The sequence below is a fragment of the Enhydra lutris genome, unplaced genomic scaffold (assembly GCF_002288905.1).
Source record: "Enhydra lutris kenyoni isolate GAN:26980312 unplaced genomic scaffold, ASM228890v2 scaffoldscaffold56, whole genome shotgun sequence".
In the NCBI taxonomy this organism is placed as follows: domain Eukaryota; kingdom Metazoa; phylum Chordata; class Mammalia; order Carnivora; family Mustelidae; genus Enhydra; species Enhydra lutris.
This window is the reverse complement of record NW_019154140.1, coordinates 12,940,564-12,949,987: the sequence shown is the minus strand read 5'-3', so window position 1 is coordinate 12,949,987 and position 9,424 is coordinate 12,940,564. Positions and strand designations below refer to the sequence as shown.

The 9,424-nt window shown below is 36.3% G+C and overlaps 1 pseudogene; it reads left to right on the top strand.

Moving 5' to 3' along the window:
- The first annotated feature begins 8,756 nt into the window (after positions 1 to 8,756).
- LOC111157962 lies at positions 8,757 to 9,132 on the top strand (annotated as a pseudogene).
- The last annotated feature ends 292 nt before the right edge of the window (positions 9,133 to 9,424 follow it).

The following is a 9,424-nucleotide window of genomic DNA, read 5'->3' as shown; positions in this document are numbered from 1 at the left end:
GAGAGACTATGGACTCTGAAAAACAATCTGAGGGTTTTGAAGGGGTTGCGGGGAGGTTGGGGGAGCCTGGTGGTGGGTATTATGGAGGGCACGTATTGCATGGAGCACTGGGTGTGGTGCAAAAACAATGAATTCTGGTACACTGAAAAGAAATTTTAAAAAATTTAAAAATTTTTTTTAATCTAATATTCCTGCTTAAAAAGGAAAGAAGCTAGTCTTAGATTCACTCTAATAACTGTAGCAATAGTTTCATAGCTTCAAGCACAGGTCAAGGACGACAGAACAGACAAAATACTATGTATTATATGTCTACAAATAAACTAAAATAGTAGCAGAGGAGTATGGTGTGACATAGGGAAAGTCTTTCAACCCTATAGTTACAGACAGGTTACAATCTTTCTAAACCATGTTCACATGGCCAGCTTGTGAAAAGGTAAGATCCCAAGTCACTGAAGGATTCCCAGAACCTTGTAGACAGACCGCTAAACAAAGGCAGATAGCAACCTTTCAGCACTTTCAGCATGGTGGAAAAGACCAGTTATCTACAAAAACAGCAATAACAAAGATTTTTAAAACATATATTAATCCAGATCAGCTGTAAGGCAGAAATAAGACAGAAAACCATACTTTCTGAAGTTTGGAGTAAGGACAAAACAGCCAAATGACTAATGAAATGGATTCCTAGGGTTTATGCCCTTAATGGAAGAAACAGAATCAGACTTAGCCAAGGGTGAGATTCCCTGAGAAAGCCAAAGTTCCTGGTCACTGATACCCAGTGAGACTAGTCAATCTTCTGATTAGACAAAGGAAACTGAGCCAAGATTCTAGGAACCAGAAATGCTGCCAAATCAAGTTGCATCATGAGGTTGGCAAATGAAAATTCAGAGGGAATAGAGACATATTTCCAGGGAATGATCATACTAACTGTCAAAGAATGTATCAAGGTGAGTTAATGCACTGAGAATCTACTCATATTTGTATAATACATGAGGGAGAACAGCTTATCTAAAATTTCTCTCACAAAATGCAAAGACAAACTAATGATGTAGTGTATGGTGACTAACATAACAACAACAACAACAAAAAAAGTTTTTAAAAGGTGAAAGCTAAAACAGTTGCTCAAGTAAAGCCAACAGTTGCTATGTAACAGTTCTTGTTTTACCCATTTAGGATTGGTTGGTTGCAGCACAGCTTATCAAACCGGGAATGCTCACCCTGAAGTCCATTTGTGTTACTTTCTGAAAACCACGTTCACTATCATAATTCATTAAGTTGGGCTTTTTAAAGAACAATGTCTGTGAGTGCCCTTTCTTTCGATGGCTGACAACAAAAAAGGCAAACTAGAGCAGTGATGCAAATGAAAATGAATTCCAATACCATATAAAAATATCTGTCACATAAGAAAATGTATTACTTATCTAAAAGTTTAAAATTTTAGAATAGAAATGTAAACAAATAAAAAGCTAATTTCAACCACCGTAAAATAATTTAATCTATTAATTATTTTAGAAATACTTTAAGTTGGATTTAAAATGCCTAAAAATGTAACACAAAATCCAACTATGTATTGTTGACAGGAGATTTTTCTACAACGGAAATACTCTAGTAACTTACAAATATAATAATTAGGGAAAACATACCAGATATAGCAGTGTAGCCAAAGCCATTATGGGACTACAGATCTATGCCAAGACCTCATATTTAATACAACAAATGTATTGATATAGTTAGTATCATAAGGGCATATAATGGGCAGTTTCATTCATGTAGATAGGAGAGTTCTCCAAATAATAAGGATCCCAAAGAGTTTATACATTAAAATAACATAAAAACATAACTTGATAAGTATTTAAGAATGAAAGTAACAATAAAGAAATAACCTGATGAAAATTAATGTCATTAAAATTATAGCAATGAAACTTATAAAATGATCATCCAAATCATAAACAATTATTACAATTCCCTTGCAATACCAATTCAGCAAAGAAGAAAGTAAATAAGTATGAAAAATATGAACATCAACTATACAAATCAGTAGGTAATTTTAAACATAATAGAACATTTTGAACAACATATTACATGGAAGAAAGGAAGAACTTTCTACAAAAGTACAAAACTTTAGTAAAGAAGAAATTTAAATATTAAAAAGGTTTCACTTTACCTATCATATCTAGAAGATTTCGCAGGACAGCCCTGCATAAAGGCATTCCTAGCTCACAGAAATAGTTGCAGAGAATAGAAAATAAATAAATTATACTTAACTCATTTCATAAATATAATATACCCTAAATAATAAAAAATACAAAAAAAATCAACCCCTATTATATCAATAACCTGGAAAGAAAAAATACTAAAGAAATGAGACATTAAATTGTAAAATTCACTTAGCAAAAGAGATACATCTTTACAAAAGCTGTAACAATAATTCAGCATGAGGAAAATCCATGTGATAAAGGACAAGAACATATGATTATCCTCAATGATATAGAAAAATGCTTTGTAGGGACACCAGGGTGGCTCAGTTGGCAAAGTGGCTGCCTTCAGCTCAGGTCATGATCCCAGAGTTCTGCTTCAGGCTCCTTGCTCCAAAGAGAGCTTACTTCTCCCTCTGCCTGCTCTTCCTGCCACTCCCCCTGGTTGTACTCTCTCTCTCTCTTTCTCTGACAAATACATAAATAAAATCTTTAAAAAAAAAAAAAGAAAAGTGATTTGTTACTACACTGGAATAGAAAGAATGCTCTTTAATTTAATATACATTTCTCTCCAAAGGTATTATACTGAAAATCATAGTAAAGTTCATAAATATGTCACCTTACACATGACAACTTAAGGATGTCTGTGATCAACACTACCTTTCAACATTTCACTGCATAAAGTAAAAGTTATACAATGATTAGAGGCAGATTCATTATAAAGTTCTAGAAGCTCAGGTTTAAAGCCTCCACTGTCATAATTCCCTTTGAAGTCACTTAAAGGGTGGGAGGGCCTAGCACAATGTGTTTATCTAGCCATGTGTTTTAATTTTTGCAGAAATATATATTACCTGCAGTTACCTGACTCCATTCTCCATCTGATATTCCCTTTCATGTCAGGTAACATTGAAGTGGCAATTGTTTTTTGAATCCAGGTAATAGGACTTAGAGTTGAGAATGCATTTGAAAACTTTTAGTGAGATGTATTTTGTGTTTCCAGTCACATGTGTGTATAGTCAGGTAAGGCCAGCTATCCCAGGTGGAATGATTTCCAGGAATATTTCTATCACTGACTGTGTAGATTCATTGTTCTAAGAATGGGCCTTTTGGATACAATATGGTAAAGTTGGTGCAGCCACAGGAGGAAACAAGGAAGCTTTGAAGAAATTTACTTTGCTCACACGTTCCAGGAAGAGGGGGAGTAAAGGTGGGGATTATACCATATTCCTCTGAGGACCATAGGGGAAGACCAAGATGGAACTCAGGAAATCCCATCAGCTATGGCTTACTGTTGAATAATGTCAATTCAGTGATACTCCCTTCTCAAATTAGGTAGGGATGGAGGGCTTAGACTATAGTTTTGATTGGTATTTCCATAGGAAAGGCATGGTGGGCCAGGGTAAATGGCTTAGGATTGGCTAGTTTGAATAATTTCTGCTGGATCTAAGCTGTAGTGGTCATCTCTACTTGCATAGTACCTGGCACTGGAATGATTAAGGCAGAGAAAAAATTTCTTTTGGAGGTAAAGGCTTGATAGAGGATGTATGGCTTGGACTGGTTATTTGCCTAGCAAAGGCATGCTCTGGGCTGGTTATCTCTGACATTGGCCAGCCCTTGGAGGAACAGTCTATCCCCAGCTATCCCTTTTATAAGGGGTAGGGATTTTTAAGATTTCAAAAAATCATAATACAGAATTTTTTTCATTTAAAAAATATTTACAATATCTGTATCCAGGCATGACACAAGGTGCAGTGCTAAAGACTGTAATCTTAAAGTGTCAAATGGCACCCAGCATAGAAAGTAAATGAACTAATCAACAAAAGAAACAATAGGTGTTGGCAAAGATGTGGAGAAAGAGGAAAGAGGAAATTTCCTGCACTACTAGGGGGAATGCAAAATAGGGCAGCCACTTGGAAAACAGTATGGAGTTTCCTCAAAAAGTTAAAAGTAGAATCACCATATGATCCAGCAATAGCACTACTGGGTATTTACCCAAAGATTCAAAAGTAATAATTCTAAGGCATACAGATATCCTGATATTTACAGCAGCAATATCAACAATAGCCAAATAATGGAAACAGTTCAAGTGTCCATCAGCTGATGAATATATAAAGGAGATGAGGAGGAGATACATACACACACACACACACACACACACACACATACATACACATACATACACCATATACCATTGGTATATATATATCATATACCATCATATATATATACACACATATGTATGTACATACATATATATGTACACATATATATACATCCAAGTGTCCATCAACTGTTAAAAGATAAAGGAGATGTAGTGTATGTGTACATATATATTATACATATAATACATATAAATATATATAGCATATATACGATATATAGGGTGTGTGTGTGTGTGTGTGTGTGTGTGTGATGGGATAGTACTCAGACATCAAAAAGAATGAAATCTTGCTATTTACAATGACATAAATGAAGATAGAGTATTAAGCCAAGTGAAATAAGTCAGAGAAAGACAAATACCATATGATTTCACTCATGCGTGAAATTTAAGAAGCAAAAAAAAATGAACAAATGGAAAAAGAGAGAGAATGACAAGCTGAGAAACAGACTCTTAACTGTAGGGTACAAATGGATGGTTACCAGAGGAGAGGTGGGTGGAGGAATGAGTGAAATAGGTGATGGGGATTAAGGAGGGCACTTGCTGTGATGGGCACCACGTGTTCTATGGAAGTGTTGAATCACTGTATTGTACACCTAAAACTAATATTATACTGTATGTTCACTAACTGGAATTTAAATTTTTTTAATTAAAAACAAAAGACAAAATGCACTATGAAAATAAATCTATTCTCATCACTGCTGTCTCGGTCACCCTATGCTTAAGTAAGCTATTTGTGTGTCTGTATCTGCAGCAAATAATTTAAACACTGCAATGTAATTAGTACTTAGGACAATGTAAATGAGCCATCAGAGGAGTTTAAATTTTCTTCTATCTAAAATAACTGGAAAATAAGTGGTGTTCACAGAAAAAATATTGACTTGAACTATTAAAAAAGATGGACTTTTTCGTGTTAGCATAAACAACATTTATGAAAAATGGCATTTCCAAACAAAATAGGAAGAAGAGTAGCATTGGGATTTTCTAATTTTTGTAAATTTTTCTACTATTTCACTTAATAGAAAAGAGCTGGATTCTCTGATCTGCTCCTTCATTCAGCCAGTTACAGTATCAAACATTATGTTGCCTGTGGAAGGCCTACTATACATTTGTACAGTAGTGAAAGTGAAAAGGGCATAATAACTTATTAATACAAAATAGTTTTGATTTTCGGTCCTTTTCCTTTCAGAACTCCCAGGATTTTCTAGACTATACTTAGAGTACCATGGTTTAAAAGCAAACACATTTTTTCTATTATTAATATAATAAAATATTACATTTTATTATTTTTTTTGCTCAAAAAATATACCAATTAACTTTCTCTACCCAGATTCTCTATCATCTCATTACTCTTCCAAATTCATATAGCATAACAGTTTTAGATTAGGTTTACCTTCCACTCAAATTTAAATTCAAATAAGTGTGTATAATATTTCAAAAAGAATTTTTATGGCAGGGGCACCTGGGTGGCTCAGTGGGTTAAGCCTCTGCCTTGGGTTCAGGTCATGATCTCAGGGTCCTGACATCAAGCCTTGCATTGGGCTCTCTGCTCAGCAGGGAGTCTGTTTCCCTCTCTCTCTCTCTCTCTGCCTGCCTCTTTGCCTACTTGTGATCTCTCTCTCTCTCTCTCTGTCAAATAAATAAAAGAAATCTTTAAAAAAATACTTTTATGGCAGAAATATTAAAGGCATATTTCAGGAAAATGAATGTGATCCCCAAAACCCTATGTGAAGGCTCAAGAATGATAAATAAAGAGGGAGGAGCAAGATGGCAGACAATTAGGAGACCTAAATATCATCGGGTCCCAGGAGTTCAGCTAGGTAGTTATCAAACCATCCTGAAGACCTATAAACTAAGCAGGATATCAAAGAGAACAAGAGCAGCAATTCTAGGAACAGAAAAGCGACCACTTTCTGGAAGGTAGGACATGCAGAGAAGCGAATCCGAGGTGATATACAGGAAGATAGACCACAAGGGGAGGGGTTGGCTCCTGGTAAGGGATAGAGCACTGGAGGACAAAAGTAGAAGTTTGAAAAGTCTGCTTCACTGAGGGACGTCACTTTAGAGTATAAGGGGGTGGGGGGGATGGAGTCCTCCCTGGGAAAATGTGGTCATAGGACCCTCAGGGTCACAAAATGACCAGGGGTGTCTGAGTACAGCAGAGCACCTAGGTATCAGAGCAGGGAAGCCAGCTGCAAAGATGGAGCCAAGAAGTGGGCTCTCAGCTTAGGATTACCTTAAACCATGATCCATGACACAGTTGGGCCACTGCTCTTCAGGCAAGGACCCAACAAGCAGCAGATCCAGGAAGACTCACCTTCCTCTGCTGGGAGGACCAGTGCAGGAGCATGCTACAGGAATCTGCTGGGTTTGGAGACTCCAAACGGGGCTATGCATGAAGCAGAAATGCCCTGTCACAGGCTGGGTGAGCACAGAGTGTGGCCAGAGACCAGGGAGATGGGAGTGATTGACTGCTTTTCTCTGAGGATGCACTGAGGAGTGGTGCCCCAAGCTCTCAACTCCTATGGGGCCAGAGCTTGGGAGGTCATCATTTTAATTCCCATCCTCCAAAGCTGTACAGAAAGCTTTCATGGAACAAAAGCTACCAAGAGCAAAACCAACCAGTTTACTTAGCCTCGCTACTTGCAAGGGCAGTGCAATTCTGTCTCAACCAAAGACATTTGAGAATCACTGGAGCAGGCCTCTTCCCCAAGAAATTAGCAAGGACATCCAGCCAAGGCCAAGTTCCCTGATCAATAAGAACTAAAAAACTCCAGAGCTACAGGAATACAGCATAGAATTCATGGCTTTCCCCCATGATTCTTTAGTCTTTCAAAGTTAAATTTTTTTAATTAAATTTTTTTCTTTTTCTATTTTTTTATTTCCTATTTCATATTTCCTATTTTGACACTTTAATCATTTTATCTTATCAATTCTTTTTAAAAATACTTTTTTAATTTTCACTGTTATATTCTACTCCTTCATTGTATTTAACCATATTTTTTGTATATATAGGTTTTTCTTTCTTTAAAATTTTGGGAAACAGTTTCTTCTAACAGATCAAAATATACCTTAAATCTTGTGCATGTCTTTGTTCTAATCTCCAGCCTGATCACATTCTTTAACCCTCTTTTTTCTTTTTTCAACGAACTTCTTATCAATTCCCTTTTTAGAATCTTTTTTAATTTTATCTTCACATTCATATCACATCCCTTAATCGTGTTTACCCTTATTTTTGTGTATATATATAAGTTTTTCTTTCTTTAAAATTTTTGGAGGCAGTTTTTTCTAACAGACCAAAATACACATGCATCAAGTGTATGGCTCTGTTCTAGTCACCAATTTTATGTATATATATATATATATATATATATATATATATATATATATGGCTTTTTTTGTTGTTGTTTCTTTTTCTCCTTTCTTCTCTCCCCAGTTTCGGCTCTCTTCCGATTTAGTTAGTGTTTATTTTTCTGGGGTCCCTTTCTGGAGAAATAAAAGAACTAAAATCTAACCAAGTTGAAAACAAAAAAGCTATTAATGAGGTGCAATAAAAAATGCAAGCTTGTAATGAGGCAGAAGAGGGAATTATGATAGAGAAGACCAAATGATGAAGAATAAAGAAGCTGAGAAGAGAGATAAACAACTACTGGACCATGAGGGGAGAATTCGAGAGATAAGTGATACCATAAGATGAAACAATATTAGAATAATTCAGATTCCAGAAGAAGAAGAAGAGAGAGAGAGTAGCAGAGGTATATTGGAACAAATTACAGCAGATAATTTCCCTAATTTGGCAAAGGGAACAAGCATCAAAATCCAGGAGATGCAGAGAACACCCCTCAAAATCAATAAAAATAGGTCAACCCCCCATCATCTAATAGTAAAACTTACAAGTCTCAGTGACAAAGAGAAAATCCCGAAAGGAGCTCGGGACAAGAGTTCTGTAGCATACAATGGTAGAAATATCAAATTGGCAGCAGACCTATTCAGAGAGACCTTTCTGGCAGGCCAGAAAGGACTGGTACGATATATTCAGAGCACTAAATGAGAAAAATATTCAGCCAAGAATACTATATCCAGCTAGGCTATCATTGAAAATAAAAGAGAAAAAAAGTTTCCAGGACAAACAAAAACTAAAAGAATTTGCAAAAACCAAACCAGCCCTACAGGAAATATTGAAAGTGGTCCTCTAAGCGAAGAGAGAGCCTGAAAGTAACAGACCAGAAAGGAACAGAGAAAATATACAGTAGCTTTGAAATTACAGGCCGTACAATTGCACTAAAATCATGTCTTTCAATAGTTACCCTGAATGTAAATGCGGTTAATGTCCCAATCAAAAAACACAGGATAGCTTTCCCTCTCTCACAATACCTTGCACTCTTCCTTTCCAACCCAGGCCCAGCAGAATGGCTCCCACGAAGAAGGGTGGTAAGAAGAAGGGCCATTCTGCCATTGATGAGGTAGTGACCAGAGAATACACAATCAACATTCACAAGTGCATCCATGGAGTGGGTTTCAAGAAACATGCCCCTCAGTCACTCAAAGAGATCCAGAAATTTGCCATGAAGGAGATGGGAACTCCAAATGTGAAATTGACATGAGGTTCAACAAAGCTGTCTGGGTAAAAGGAATAAGGAACATTCTGTACCACATCCGTGTGCGGTTGTCCAGAAACCATAACGAGGATGAAGATTCCCCGAACGAGCTCTACACACTGGTCACCTATGTACCTGTCATCACTTTCAAATATTACATACAGTTAACATAGATGAAAACTAATCGCTGATTGTCAAATAAAGGTATAAAACTGCAAACAAAAAAAATAGACACAGGATATCAGAATGGATTTTTTAAAAAGATCCATCAATATGCTGTCTGCAAAAAAACTCATTTTAGACCCAAAGACACCTCCAGATTTAAACTGAGGAGGTGAAGAAAAATTAACCATGCTAATGGACATCAAAAGAAAGCTGGGGTGGCAATCCTTATATCAGATCAATTAGATTTTAAGCCAAAGACTATAGTAAGAGATGAGAAAGGACACGATACCATACTTAAAGGGTCTGTCCTA